This window comes from Etheostoma cragini, chromosome 15 (genome assembly GCF_013103735.1).
Source record: "Etheostoma cragini isolate CJK2018 chromosome 15, CSU_Ecrag_1.0, whole genome shotgun sequence".
Lineage (NCBI taxonomy): Eukaryota > Metazoa > Chordata > Actinopteri > Perciformes > Percidae > Etheostoma > Etheostoma cragini.
Genome location: NC_048421.1, coordinates 16248295 through 16261759, shown reverse-complemented (window position 1 = coordinate 16261759; position 13465 = coordinate 16248295). Strand labels below are relative to the sequence as shown.

The 13465-nt window shown below is 40.7% G+C and overlaps 1 long non-coding RNA gene across 1 annotated transcript in view; it reads right to left on the bottom strand.

The window, feature by feature from the left end:
* Window positions 1-11453, bottom strand: part of LOC117957940 — a 13810-nt gene extending 2357 nt beyond the window's left edge. The window contains exons 1-2 of the long non-coding RNA XR_004659624.1: window positions 11442-11453; window positions 9514-9517 (exon numbers count right to left, since the gene is read on the bottom strand). This is a non-coding gene — a long non-coding RNA (uncharacterized LOC117957940). The remainder of the gene's footprint in view (window positions 1-9513; window positions 9518-11441) is intronic.
* Between the last annotated feature and the right edge of the window lie 2012 nt (window positions 11454-13465).

The following is a 13465-nucleotide window of genomic DNA, read 5'->3' as shown; positions in this document are numbered from 1 at the left end:
GGTCCACTTACCTATACAGTAGTCTGGTCCTTTGCATGGTTTGTCGGCTCATTGATAGTCAGGATTAGTGCAGACTCTGGGTTTCAGTGTCATGGAAACAGGCAGAAACTCACAGTAGCTTGACCTTCTGAGGTGCATATGTACCTATGTGAATATGCGTGTTTGTGTGTTCGTATTTTTAAGAGGACCAATTTTTGAGTTTTGAGATCATATTTGTAAAATGAATGTTTGGCCTGAACTCCCTCTATTGAGAACTGTTTAGGGTTGATGACACAGTAAATGGCAGATCCCTTTCCAATGAATGGAAAATGTGAGCAAGGAATCACTTCAAGAGAGATGTGATTGATATTCCTGGCAACCACAGTATTTCTGGGAATGTAAAACAAATGTTTTTGCCAAATAAAATCTAAAGACAAACCAGCCACTCATGATAGATAGATAGATAGCCAGCTACAATAACCCACAAGCTAATAATGGGAGGAGGGTTAGCTGGTTGCCTTTAATCACAGTTGATTGCATATCATAATATTTAAATACTTTTTTGAGAGGTATTTTATATATACCAAGAGATAGCGAAACAATTGGTGCAGAGACATCCAAAGGACAGGTGTTTTTCTGTGAAGTTTTGGCCACTTTGGGAAACGATGTAAACAATGCTGATGAAAGCAGTGAGAGTGAACCAAAACAGTAAAGTTGTGGGCCAAAAAAAAGTGATGAAAGTGCTGAGTGATAATTCTCTGTAGCTACCAGCAGCCCTTTTCACATACATACAGTCATTTGAGCCATTATCAAAGCTGGGGTAGGCAGTTTGTGTTGGTCTTTCAGCATATTGTAATTCAAGTGTTCTGCGAGAAAACTAGACTGCTGCACGTCCTCTTGGCTCTGTTTTCAGGCCTTCAAATCTAGCCTGCGACTGGAGACTTTGGCCAGTCACAGCTAATTTCAGTAAGAGGGCTTTCCTATTGATTGTGCTTCAAATGCATACGCACGTGCATGTCCCTTCACATGGTGGAAGCCTGATTCACATCCTGCAGAAGTGGCTATTCCATCATTGGCAACAACTGCTTACACAGCAAAGCAACCCCCCAAAATGAAGACATGCTTATCAAAAAGAGTCTGTTTAGCCTTCTGCCAAATGTAGCCAAAGACTCACGGCTGCGGATTATCAAAGTTTATGTTGCTAGCTGGAGCCTTAAATCACAGTAGGTCAACTCACAGGGTTTTACGAAGAAGTGGACGCTCATTTTCATTGACCCGCCACTACGTAACAGCATCAGGATCACACTTACGATTGAGGTTGATTGAAATGAATGACTTGCACAGGTTACTGCATGAAGGGGGGGGGGGCTTAGGACAGAGAAAACTGCAGTAGGAGGGTTTTTTTTGAGTATTTTTCACAAAATGCAGGCCACATCTGTAATTCAAATAATAATAAGTTATGATTAGTGCAGCTTTAAACTTTGGTTGGAGTGATAAGGTTAGACGTATAGGTCAAACTAAGGGTAGGAGTTTGGGTTAAAGTGTATGGTTTGGAGTAATTTCACCACAACCTCAAGCCAAACAACCCCGAGAAGCTTTTCCAACTGCGTCGAACATTGGGCGAGTCAAACGTGCCGCATACTAGCAGCACCGTAGGTGGCTGGGGCCAATGTGACCTCAAAATGATGTAGCTCTCGCTGCTGCGCCAGGACTAACTAACAATGGCGCACAACAAAGCAGAAACAGGAAGCTCAACCTCTCTCAGAGTGACTGCAACTTGGGTTAAGATGAGTTCTTTTATGGTGAATGAAAGGCTTGATCTGAAGAAGTAGGTTATCGAATCAAATCGAAGCATTGACGTCAATCCTGCTGCCAATTCTGCCGTGTTTACCTTTTTCGTCTTCTAGTCCGTAGAAACAGCTAAATTGGTAGCCTTTCCTAATTAGTGCCACCTCTGTTCAGGAAACAACTGCAACAAGTCGCGACCAACATTTCACATTTGCGCGTGCCAGCTTGGCTGCGACCACTGAAAAAAAGCCTGTAGCGTTATTAGCTGAATAGCTTAGTGTAGTCGCTAATGCAATGTAATGTAAACTACCCCACTAATAATGACCAAAATGATATAAAACTTCTACAGTTGTACAAATAGGTGATGTACTCATAAAACAATGGATTTTAAAGTTTAAAGGAACAACAGGAGTTCATTTAAATAACACTTGCCTGCTGGCTTCTGCTACTGGGCAGTAAGACGAGAGATACAACAAAAATATATATTAATTAAATATTTAGATAAGGTAGTGTTTCCAAACTTACCTCAATTATAACTTGTCTCCTGCTGGTTGTACTACAGCACTTACTTAAAAAAAAAATGTTATTTGAATACATATTTTAGTTGTATCACTTTTAGGTGTTGTAACTTGTAGACGGTCCTTAAGCACTCGTCTCACTGCAGAACCATCACTTCAAGCAAATTATGAGGGGTTGGATTGGTGTTTGGGACAAGGGAACACATGATGTCAATGAGGGTCCTCACAAGTACAGAGGTACGTGTGTGTGTGTGTGTGTGTGTGTGTGTGTGTGTGTGTGTGTACTTGAATGTAAGGAGAGAAGGGAGTGTGATAGAAAATCCCTCATTTCACCAATGGGCAGAGAAATGCCAGCATGATGTATGAGGTCACTCGTCCTTCAAGAAGCTTTGCGCTATCCGCTTTTATCATTCCCTCAACACACACATCCACACATGCAAGCACATACACACACACCCAGGCACACACAAACAAGCCCCATGCATACCTGAAAGGTCACTGTGAGGAATGTTGGGCCATCACACTGGCTATTACCCTTCATTAGTTGTAAAAGATCTCTGTCCAGCTGACTCTGTGAAAAGTCGCTGCTTATGGGACGTTTCTTTCAGGAACTCATGAATTCTTCAAATGGCCGATGTCCCTGATCACTCAGGTGAGCTGATGGGCCCAAGCTGAAGTCATCACACATTCTCCTCACACCCGAGTGAGGTGAGTTTGTGTGTCAGTGCTCCTTGTCGCAAATCTGTCACACAAATGTGTCACACACACGCGAGCACACATACACACACACACACACACACACACACAAACACGCCTGGTGAAGAATTCCATCAAAATCCTAAAGCTTGCTTTATTTTTGTTTATGTACTTCTGTATTCCTTTCTTTATTTACGTTCAATTCCAAGTTTTCATTAAAATGCAAAGGACTTTTGCCTCTCTCACTTATTCTTCCTCAATCTGCCAATTTCCCCCCCTCTGCACTTGAGAATTATCTTTACTTGTAAGGCTTTGCAAGTTTTTCTCACTCTGTTTCTCACTCATTCTCCCTCTCTCTCCGATGTCCGGTTATTTCTCAGTTGAGGAAATACAAATATCTCTTCTTCAGTAGGCCAATTAGTCGCCCTGGCTGCTTCTGTCTTAGCATTAAAACAGTCAGTCAGTCAGTCATTCTGTTTGTAGATCATCTTACAAGCATCTGTAAGAATGCCTAACCCTAAAGTTCACATTTATTTTTCGTTTTAAAATTATGATAAAGAGAAAATTAGAATGATTAAATGATGATAAACAACCAGCCATATCACTCAGGAGTAGCATGGCGTGGGTGTTTTCTGTTTACTGATGGTTTTATAGGAAACTAAATTGCATGCATGTGTTTCTGAACATGGTTTATTAAGACACTAATAATAAACTATAAAGGAAAAACAAGATCCAGAGTGCTTCTCAGTAAACAAAACAGCATGTAATGTTTTTCCTCCTTCAAGTACTGTACAGTACCTCCTTATTAGAATTAAGACTTTTCTGCCAATCATGTGTGTATGTGTATTTTTCCCAAAGACGCCATAATAATGCAGAGTCCTAAAACACTGATTTAAGATGATGTTTGTTGTGTCCACGTTGTCATGAAATCCAAAGTGAATAAATAAACAAATGCATTACAGTAGCTGCACAAAGGTGCGTGTGCAGTGATGGGAATAATAATCATCAATGTGCTGTCGCTCCAGCTAATGACTATGAGCATGATGCCTTGTACAGTACGTAGCAGCGCGCCATATTGCTGCTAATTTGGAGTGTGTTATTGCAGTCTGTCTAAAGCTTAAACAAATATTTCACTATAGATTAAAGCTGTAAAACATAACTTCTCATGACATGTAATTTTTGAATTATTGCTTAAGTTTCTTTTCTGTGCAGCTTTTTTTTTTAGGCCATGCAAACTTATTATTTCTATATTTCTTTTACCCTAAACACAACATAATTGCCTGTGGACATACAGGAGCATTTTCTCCAGAAAAGAGTGAATAGCAGTGTGAAAGCTTCCACAAACTGGCCGTGCATAAGTAGGTTGATCACTCCTGTGCTGCAGCAATCAGTGAGTTGTGAGTTGCACGTGATGCCCCTGTGGGAATCCAGGGATAAACAGCTGACATGAGACACACTATAACGCAGAAACAGTGGGAAGAGACGGTGCTGGTTGATTATAATGGAATCTCACAAAGAGAATTTCAGACACTTCTCATGAGTGTGCACATGCAACGCATGTTTGTGCCTTTGAAAAGTAAAGATTCCTCTTCACACTGTGTTTAGGATGACAGTATATGAGAGGCTGTTGTTGTCGGACTATCTACAAAAGCTGATATGGAATCTGATGGGGATTCTCTGCTTTGTTCCATCCATTATCTCTCCCTTTTTTTTTCTCCCTCTGGGCTGAGAAAAAATTCAGCTCAGATCTCTGTTGGACAAAACATCTGTTCAGCCTCTGAGGAAGTTCAGACAGAGTGTGAAGTAAAACTTGTGTGTGCATGTTTGTCACATGTGCTGAGTTTTATGCATGAGTCACTCATTGTTAAATTGCTTATCTAATCAAAATGTAAGAAGTCTCTTTCTGTCTGTCTTAATCGTTCATCCAACGACTTCTATTTGGCGCGTGTTTTGCTGACGACCCGAGGAAGTGAAGTGTTGAGTGTGAGCTCTCCAAAATCTAGGGGGCCTATGTAGTAGTAGTTCATTATATACAGTATACACATTGTGTAGTGTATGTAGACGCGACCCCTATTATCTGTTACACCTCCACCACCACCAGCTCACTCTCTATTGCTTGCTACAGTTCATTCAAGAAATGATGAAGAATGAGAGACCAGCGATGTTACATTTGAGTAAACTCGTAAATTTGAAGAATCAGCAGTGTAACTTCTAAAATGGATTCTTTTGTTCCCGGGAATTGCCTGGTCCCAAATAGCTAGCTGTTAGCAAATGGCATGCATACACTAAAACTGCTAGGGGTAGCAACCATGTCATCGCAGGTTTATTGCTCAGGACCTGAGGAAGCACAGTGTCAACTGTGACGTTGTCTGGAGCAGCAATATGGAGGGCCAAGCCGTTCCAAACAGGCCCACTTTGAACGGGCACTGCACTATTAGTCTGAATATTAAGACCTACCAATGATACGAAATGTCACACACACTACCGGTCAAAGATTTGGGGTCAGTCAGAAATTAGAACTGAGATCAGTTGTTTTGTTTTTCTAACCAGGGCAGCAGTTTTCAGATTACATTATGTGCTTACATAATTGCAAAATGTTTCTCCAATGTTTTCTCAGTTAGTTGTTTAAAATTATATCATATAAGTGAACAGAATATGCCTTTGGAACATTGGAGGTAGGGTTGCTGATAATGGGCAATGTAGACATTGCATTAAAGATCAACCACCCACTCAGATCAGTTGGTTTTCTGTCTATAATGGAGTGGAATAGAAATTTGTAAGCGGACCCATACTTGTGACCGGCAGTGTATAGACTGTACATACAGTCAGTGAGACCACCATTGACACCTCTGATTAAGGTTTACTTTTGCGAGTCTAACTTCAACTTGAAGTCAAAGGAAAACTATCCTTCATGCCTTCTGCTTACTTTCTGTTTATATTTTGCCTTTTCCACTTACAATGAGCTGACTGAGGGCTCTCACACGTTTCTCCACAACCTCAATGCGCTAATCATCTCCTTGCTGTCAAATTTTAGACAACATACAAATGGTAAATGAACTGCATTCATTTAGTGCTTTTCTAGTCTTAGCAAACACTCAGATCATTTTACACTACAAGCCAGCATGTACCCAATCCATTCACAGTACTGTACTTTAGATACTGAAAAGAATTCAGTCTGTGCTGGGATTGCCTCCACACATCTCTTACCAGACTGAGATGTGCACTACCTGGGTTGGGCTGCCGTGCGACATTGATGCTCATACGAAGCTCATACGAAGCTCATACCGCTGATCAGCAGATAACAAAGGAAGAAAGAAAGTGGAGGAGCAGGGAGCGCTAACTGGGATAATAAAAATAATTTAATAAAAAATTAGTTAGCTCCATCACCAGAGGCTGCGTAGCTTCCATGGGGAGCGGTGCTCATCAGCGGTAACGTTTACTGACCTGACCAGGACGCCGGTGTTCATTCATTCATTCAGATTTACTATACAGGAAAGTTAGAAGTAACATTACATCACAATATAAACGGGCCTGACTCAGTTTAAATACTGGTTTTCCGCAGGTTCCTGTTCTGCAGAAACATAAAACATAGTTACAGCACGTCGGGACAAACATTTGTACAGGACATCAATAAGGACTAGACAAAATTGGACGACTAAAACAACAACACAGTTACATAAGAACAAAGACATTTATACAAGACATCAGCTGGGCTAGACAAATACGGGCTATGCAAACAAGGCTTGGACCACACAGTTATCAGCGTGTAGCCTCTGAATGAGCACCGATCTCAGAAGCCTGGCCCAGCGCGCAGTGCATAGGGACGGTGAGTCGTCTGCAATCAGCAAGCCAGTGAGACATCAACACGAAGGGAAGGGCCAACAGTTTTAACACACACAGAGGTCGTCGGACTTCATTCTATGCTCAGGACGCCATTACTCCACTATATCTATACATAAATAGTGTTTATTGATATATTAATGTTGAATGCCAAAACTCTTTACGCTCTTCATTGAATTTGTTTCGATTGAACTAGTTTTGGATATGTGTCCTTGTAGCAAGAATATTCTTTATATCTATCTGCAGCATTGAAAATTAACTGCATTTTCTCTGCAGGTGACGCTAATATAAAATTGTGATTTTAATGTTTTTATTATTTAAAACTGCCACTGGATTACAGTATTATTATAATTAAAATAGTATTATATTACGTAAGAGATAGACTAAATATTAGTAAATCTAACTATTGCGTTGGATTTCATGCCATACTGACTGTGCGGTATTCTGTGCAGGGCAGGGGTGGAGGATATGCGACTGGCGTCGGCTGGCCCTAAAGCCTAAACTATATTGGTCCACACCGGGCTTCTTTAGTGATAGAGGTGGTAATAAAATAAAGATGAGACTGGGCCCATGATATTTACAGAAGGACAATGTGATTATGAAAGTAATGTTAGTTCTGCTATGAAGCTCTTGGGTTGTGATGAAAAGCAAGGGGAAGATATTAAAACCTGAACCATTTTGTAAAAGCCTGCCTTTTGCCATCTGCACCTGCCTCCAAGAAAACCTTGGTGTCATGTAAATAGACGGTAACACTAGGAAGAAGGATGATTGCTTTAGAGGGAGAGAGACAGCAGAGGGGGGAGAGAGGGAGAGAAAATAGTGAAAAAGGGCTGAAAAATGTCAGTGAAATATATAGAGAAGGTAAATGGAATCTTCTGAGAAATAAAGGACGGCTTATTGAGACCTGGGAGCGGGTTAGGGTGAAAAGTGAGTGGGTGGGAGCTTAGTGTTCAGGGCAGAGCAGACATTTAGATGTGACCGGTCTGACGGTGTATATTTATTTGTAAATCCATGCTTTCAGTATATTAAGCACACTGCTTCGACCAGGTGAATCGAAATCACAGACAGTTCTGATTTAAAAAAAAGAAAGAAAAAAAAGAAGAAGTTATAAATGGGAACCTGGTCTTGAATGCGGTTTTGCAAAAAAAACATAAAGGATGATACTTTTAATATTTCAAAATGTAATATCTGTAACGGTTTATGCTCTGATAACAAGCAGTGCTTTTAATATCTCTGTGGCTAAAAGAAAGATGATGAAAATATATTAAGAACCAGGAATGACAGTTTCTCCTGCCCATTTAGATTTTAAATAGATGAAGTCATGATGTGTTTAGCTTATCTTCCCTTTTTTACCATTTATACATATGCAGTATATGATCAAAAGTGATTTGACTGACATGTGTACGTCCTAAAATGTAACTTTAAGTACGGCTTACTGCAGCTACAAAGACACCACATGGTGAACAAAGGTTTTCAATGCAGATGGATCCAGAGTAGATTTTTGGAGACACCAGGCATGTCCAAAGAAGCCACTGTTATCTTCTACTTTCCAGGAATACATACTGTATCTAGCGCACACTGCATTGATAATCCCATATTCAGTAATGAAACACGGCAGACCTTTATACTGTTGCTCGTACCCCAAATTGAATGACAGAATGTAAATACAGTTATGGTGAGGTATCTAATTAAAGCGTGATGCAGCCTATTCTCCTGTTACCCCTTTGCGTCTACTTTAAATCCACCTTGCTTGATCACACCACAATTAGTAACACTGAGATGTCTAACCAAAGTAGCAGCTATCAAACGAGCCGTGTGGTATGATTCGATTTTATGTAGCCCTGCACTGCTGAATGAGAAGCAACACCAACAAAGCTTTCCTCTTTGTATTCATTTTGGCACAAATAAAGCCACAACCAACAGTCACCTCTACAGGACCTGCAAGTAGTTACAATATCACTAAACTTCTTGCACCATCTACTTCCTGGAGGGTGTGTGAATTACATTTCATGTTTATCCACTCTCCGGTGTGAACTAGTAATGTTATCCGCGGCTGCCTTGCATTTAGCAGTGCAGCAGAGCCGTGATTAACGTCATTGGTTACACCTGTGTGCTTTTTTACGTTTGTCTGGAAGGTCTTAGTTTTGCAACTAATTTGAGTTTCAGCAGCTGAAATTATCTTCTTTCGCAGAAGACATTTTGACATGTCACGGTAGGGAAAACTCAGGTGTAAATGAACAAATTGATAATGGCTGGATTTCATTAAGCTGATTCAGTATCCTGGTTTTGGTCCTGCTGTTTCACTGTCACACATTGTATGGCTTACTGGGACACTGGAATAGCTATTGTTAGTTATTAACACCTTAGCTTTTTCTGCCATGACAAGTCAAAATGTCTGCTGTGAGAAGGCCCATTTTCACCCCATTAGGGTGCATTATTGTTATTTTTGAAGCACAGGTGCTTTGAAGTGCTCAAATGTATTCAATAACTAGCTTTTCACCTTAACTAGACTTGTTTTGTGGGTTTTGTAATCAAAACATCCATATATATATATATATACACACATGGGACCACTGTACAGGTCTTGCCAAATCATCAAAATTCTAATAGCAAGTGTCCGGGGTCAGTCTAAGTATGTTGTATTAGTTTAGGGGTCTGTTCACCAGCACACTTCTAGGGGCTTGAAGGTCACAGCACTCTACCCAGCGTTAAGAGCTATATACGGCCATTTTTGCCCTGCTAATAGAATTAGTCAGCCATCTGTTTTCGTGCAGTGTGCCAGCCCGGAACCCCTGCTAATTAGGTTATAATATCCCGTTCAACGGCAGTCGTCTTTTTAATATTCCCCCAGCAAACACTCCGGGGGTAGGCTCCAATAAAAGCAGGTGGCTGGAGACAGAGATGCAGAAACACAAACCCACACGCTCTGTTCTAATGAAATAACACTACTAGCTGAAAGTGTATATCTTACCCGAACTGGGAAATATGTTCAGACTCTGAGCCATGTTGCCAGGCGACTGCTGCCTGGAATGGCGTGTGTGTCTGTGGTGACAGACAGATGGAGGGAGGAAGGAAGTGGTGAAGCCAAGAGGCTGGAGTTACAGTCTGTCTAAGTGTGTGTTTGTGTGTGTGTGAGTGTGTGTTTCTGTTTGTTTTTCGCTGTTGTTTGGCTGTCGTCACTGCGACTATGTTTGCAGAGTCGCACTTTAGCACATCAGGGAAGGTGAGCAACTCCATTTAATAATCTGGCAGGGTCCTCTCCTCTGTAAAATGCTTTTACCAATCTGTGCACAGCAAACATTGTTTACAACATGTCTGCTATGCTATATTAATTATTTGGATATTCTGGGCTGCCAGCGTGGCCTGTCTCGTTTACACTGTTGGTGGTTTGTAAACTAACTTTCTCATTTTTCCTTTACAAGGCCTTGCTTTGTTTTGTTGTTGTTTCCTGTGCGTGCCCTAGTGTTTGCAGATTGACCTTGCTCCAGACAAAGTGAGACAGAGACTCACCCGAGCGCTCACAGTGAGCCTCATTAAATTAGAGAACTGTCAGAGGGGAGTTGAAATGATGTGGCTACGCCCATTTCCCCCCCTCTTTGTCATCTGAATGAGGCCCGTTATATTTCCTCTCATGTTGCGTCTCCTCTCTCACAGATGTAACTACTGGTGCTGTTCACAGGGGACGTCACACTTCCACTCTGCTCACCCTGTGACTCTGCTTATGAATATCTCATCAGTCTGCCCAGTTTACCAGACACTCATCATACAGGTGAATGTTCATGTCATTTTATTATTTCATCATGCAACCATCTGGGTCTGGGAGAGACTGCTGAGGAGACACAATACACATGCTCAATCGAATTAGGATTTACACAAGATTCAATAGTGCAGTTGTAAACAGGTTTGCAACTGCAAATGTGCACACATGCATACAGAAGCAAACACTCAACAATTACTGTATAATATCACAGCTATGAGAACCGAAAGGGAGGTTTCTGCAGGACTGTCTTGAATGCTTGCTGAAATATTCTCCTTATGCATTACACATACATGATAATAAACCACAGCCTGTTGTGTTTCATCAAAACTATTTGCATGTTTGTTAAAGTTTAATGCTTTATGGATGCCGGCTGCATTTCAAAATGTAGCTTTTGTTCCAGGTTTACTTAAAGCAGCATCATCATGATGTATGTTCAGTTTAAAGGGGGATGAATAGCAGTGGCATTCCTCTGATCTCAAATTTTTCACATGTACCCTCCTCATTAACTGTAAAGCAATAACGCAGAGAGGATGGAGCCATTGTATCTCCTCGAACATCACCCTTGTTAAATGTGAACAAATTGCCCGCTGATTAACATGTCAGGAAACTGGCCACGGCGTGGGCCTGCTGTAGCTGCTTCACAATAATGCTACAAGAACAGAGAGATAAGGAGAAAATAAAAGGGAAAATTAATATCCCTTTGAAACTGACATCGGATGTGCCACATTACTATGCTGCTGCTGTATCCGTGTGTCTGACCAGTTGTGTTGATTGGGATTTCTCCCCTGAGGTAAAAGACTCTCTGACTGGATTCAAGGATTTAGTCTACTGTCAGACGCCTGTCTGTAATTTGTGATTACAGCATAAGCAGAAGGAGTGGCGAGGATTAATTCAATCCAACACACAAATCTGATTCCCCACATTTGCATATTAATGAGGAAAAAATGTGAGTGTTTTCGGCAGGTGGCAAAACAGAAAATGGTTAAAACTTTGGAATTTAGACATTTACTGCTCCTATGTGTGGCAAGTTGAGGTCAGTGTTTGGTTTTGCATGTATTTGCACACATTAACATCAAAATTATGTGATATGCTTATAGATATTCCAGTGCCTTATCCTCTGCCACTGTCCCCTGTTAACTTATTATGGTTTATACACTGATTACTCATTTGTAAGATTCCTGAGCAGAGTTGGTTTTCAAGAGGTACATAAGTATATTTTTCATAGAGGCTGTTTCAACTGACCCTGGCCAATGTTACTGAGCATGTCAACAATCTCCCTACGTTAATGGTTACAGCAATTAACCTTGAATGAATGGCTGACATGATTAATGAAGCTGGTATTACAGTTGTGAGTTACAGCTAGTTACACGATGCGGACACTACGTTTCTGATAATATTCGGACAGGCTGGATTCATTGGTGGTCATAGTAGAATTGGTGTTTAACTAAAGATGATGTACTTTTGCAGATATGGTTGGTTGCATGTAGGACAATATGAAAACATAGTGGGTAGGATTTTTCATGGATTTTTACTGAGCAGCAGTGGCATGAATGTGTTTTGTTGTTGATACATAAACTTAAGTGATAATACACAATAAAAAACAAAAATGATGGAGATATAGAGGCAAAAAGTGCCATTGTCTTTGCCGAGTCTATTATTTTCATGTTAGAGAGTATTACCTTGGCAACTTATACTTAAAAGCATGAGTTGTTTTTCTGGATATTTAGAAGCATTAGTATTGTTGCTAAGAATATTTCTAGCTCAATATGACTACAGCCTTGATTCAAAACGGTTAAACGGTTGACCCAACACATCCTGGTGTCCTGATGTGTCCTCTAAAACCCCAGTTATCCTGTGCCTGTTATCCAGTCATTGCAGACTCATCCAGTGAAGTCAAACATTGCTCAAACTCACTAAAGTCATTTCAAATTTTAGTGGTCCCAATTTCCAATGACACTAAAGGTCTTTAGCATGCCATGCAAAGAAGCACACATGATGCGGTGCTAATCTCAAAACTCTATGCTGCCCTCCGGGAAAGAAACTGGACAATCGGGTCCAGGACCAGCTAAAACAGCTTTCTCCCCTCTGGCAGTTGAACACACACACCCTCCATCTCTCCATCTCCTCCCTCTGTAAGACTTATTTGCAAAAAACACCCAGTCTGTAGTCTAATAACCTTTTTACTTTTAAGTGCAATAACCTTGTATATTAATAGTACTACCTTACCGTGTTTATTGGTCTTGATTTTTTATATTTCAGTATTCAAATGTTGCTATTTTGAATTTGGTTTATTCTTATATTCTGCTATTTAAATGTTGCTACTTTTTTATTTTTGTCTGTTTTTTATTTATACTGTCGAACTAAGAGCTGATTACTGTGTTTTGTTGTTGTGAAACAGTGACAATAAAGATTATATTGTAGTTACATTTTTAGAAATGCATCCGATTTTATGAGTTTATACTAAAAGGTTGGAATGTAAACATCTTTTCCTGCAACGTAAAACTGTCAGATTTTAGGTACAATATTTCCTGTAGAAATGTTGTGCAGTAAAAGTATAAAGTCATGTGAGGAATAAGTCCCGCAATGTTGTGCGTATGTGCAGTGTTTGACCTTCGGTGCTTGTTTCCTTCTGAATGCTCACCATTAGGCGGTCCCTCCAGGATTTTGAGGCCTTATTTGTGGCTTTTGGTACAGATTGCAATAAAAGTTGCGATGTCTTTTTTATTCCATCCATCCATCCATCCATCCGTCTTCTTCCGCTTATCCGGTATCGGGTCGCTGGGGAGCAGCTCCATCAGGGGACCCTAAACTTCCCTTTCCCGAGCCACATCAACCAGCTCCGACTGGAGGATCCCGAGGCGTTCCCAGGCCAGGTTGGAGATAT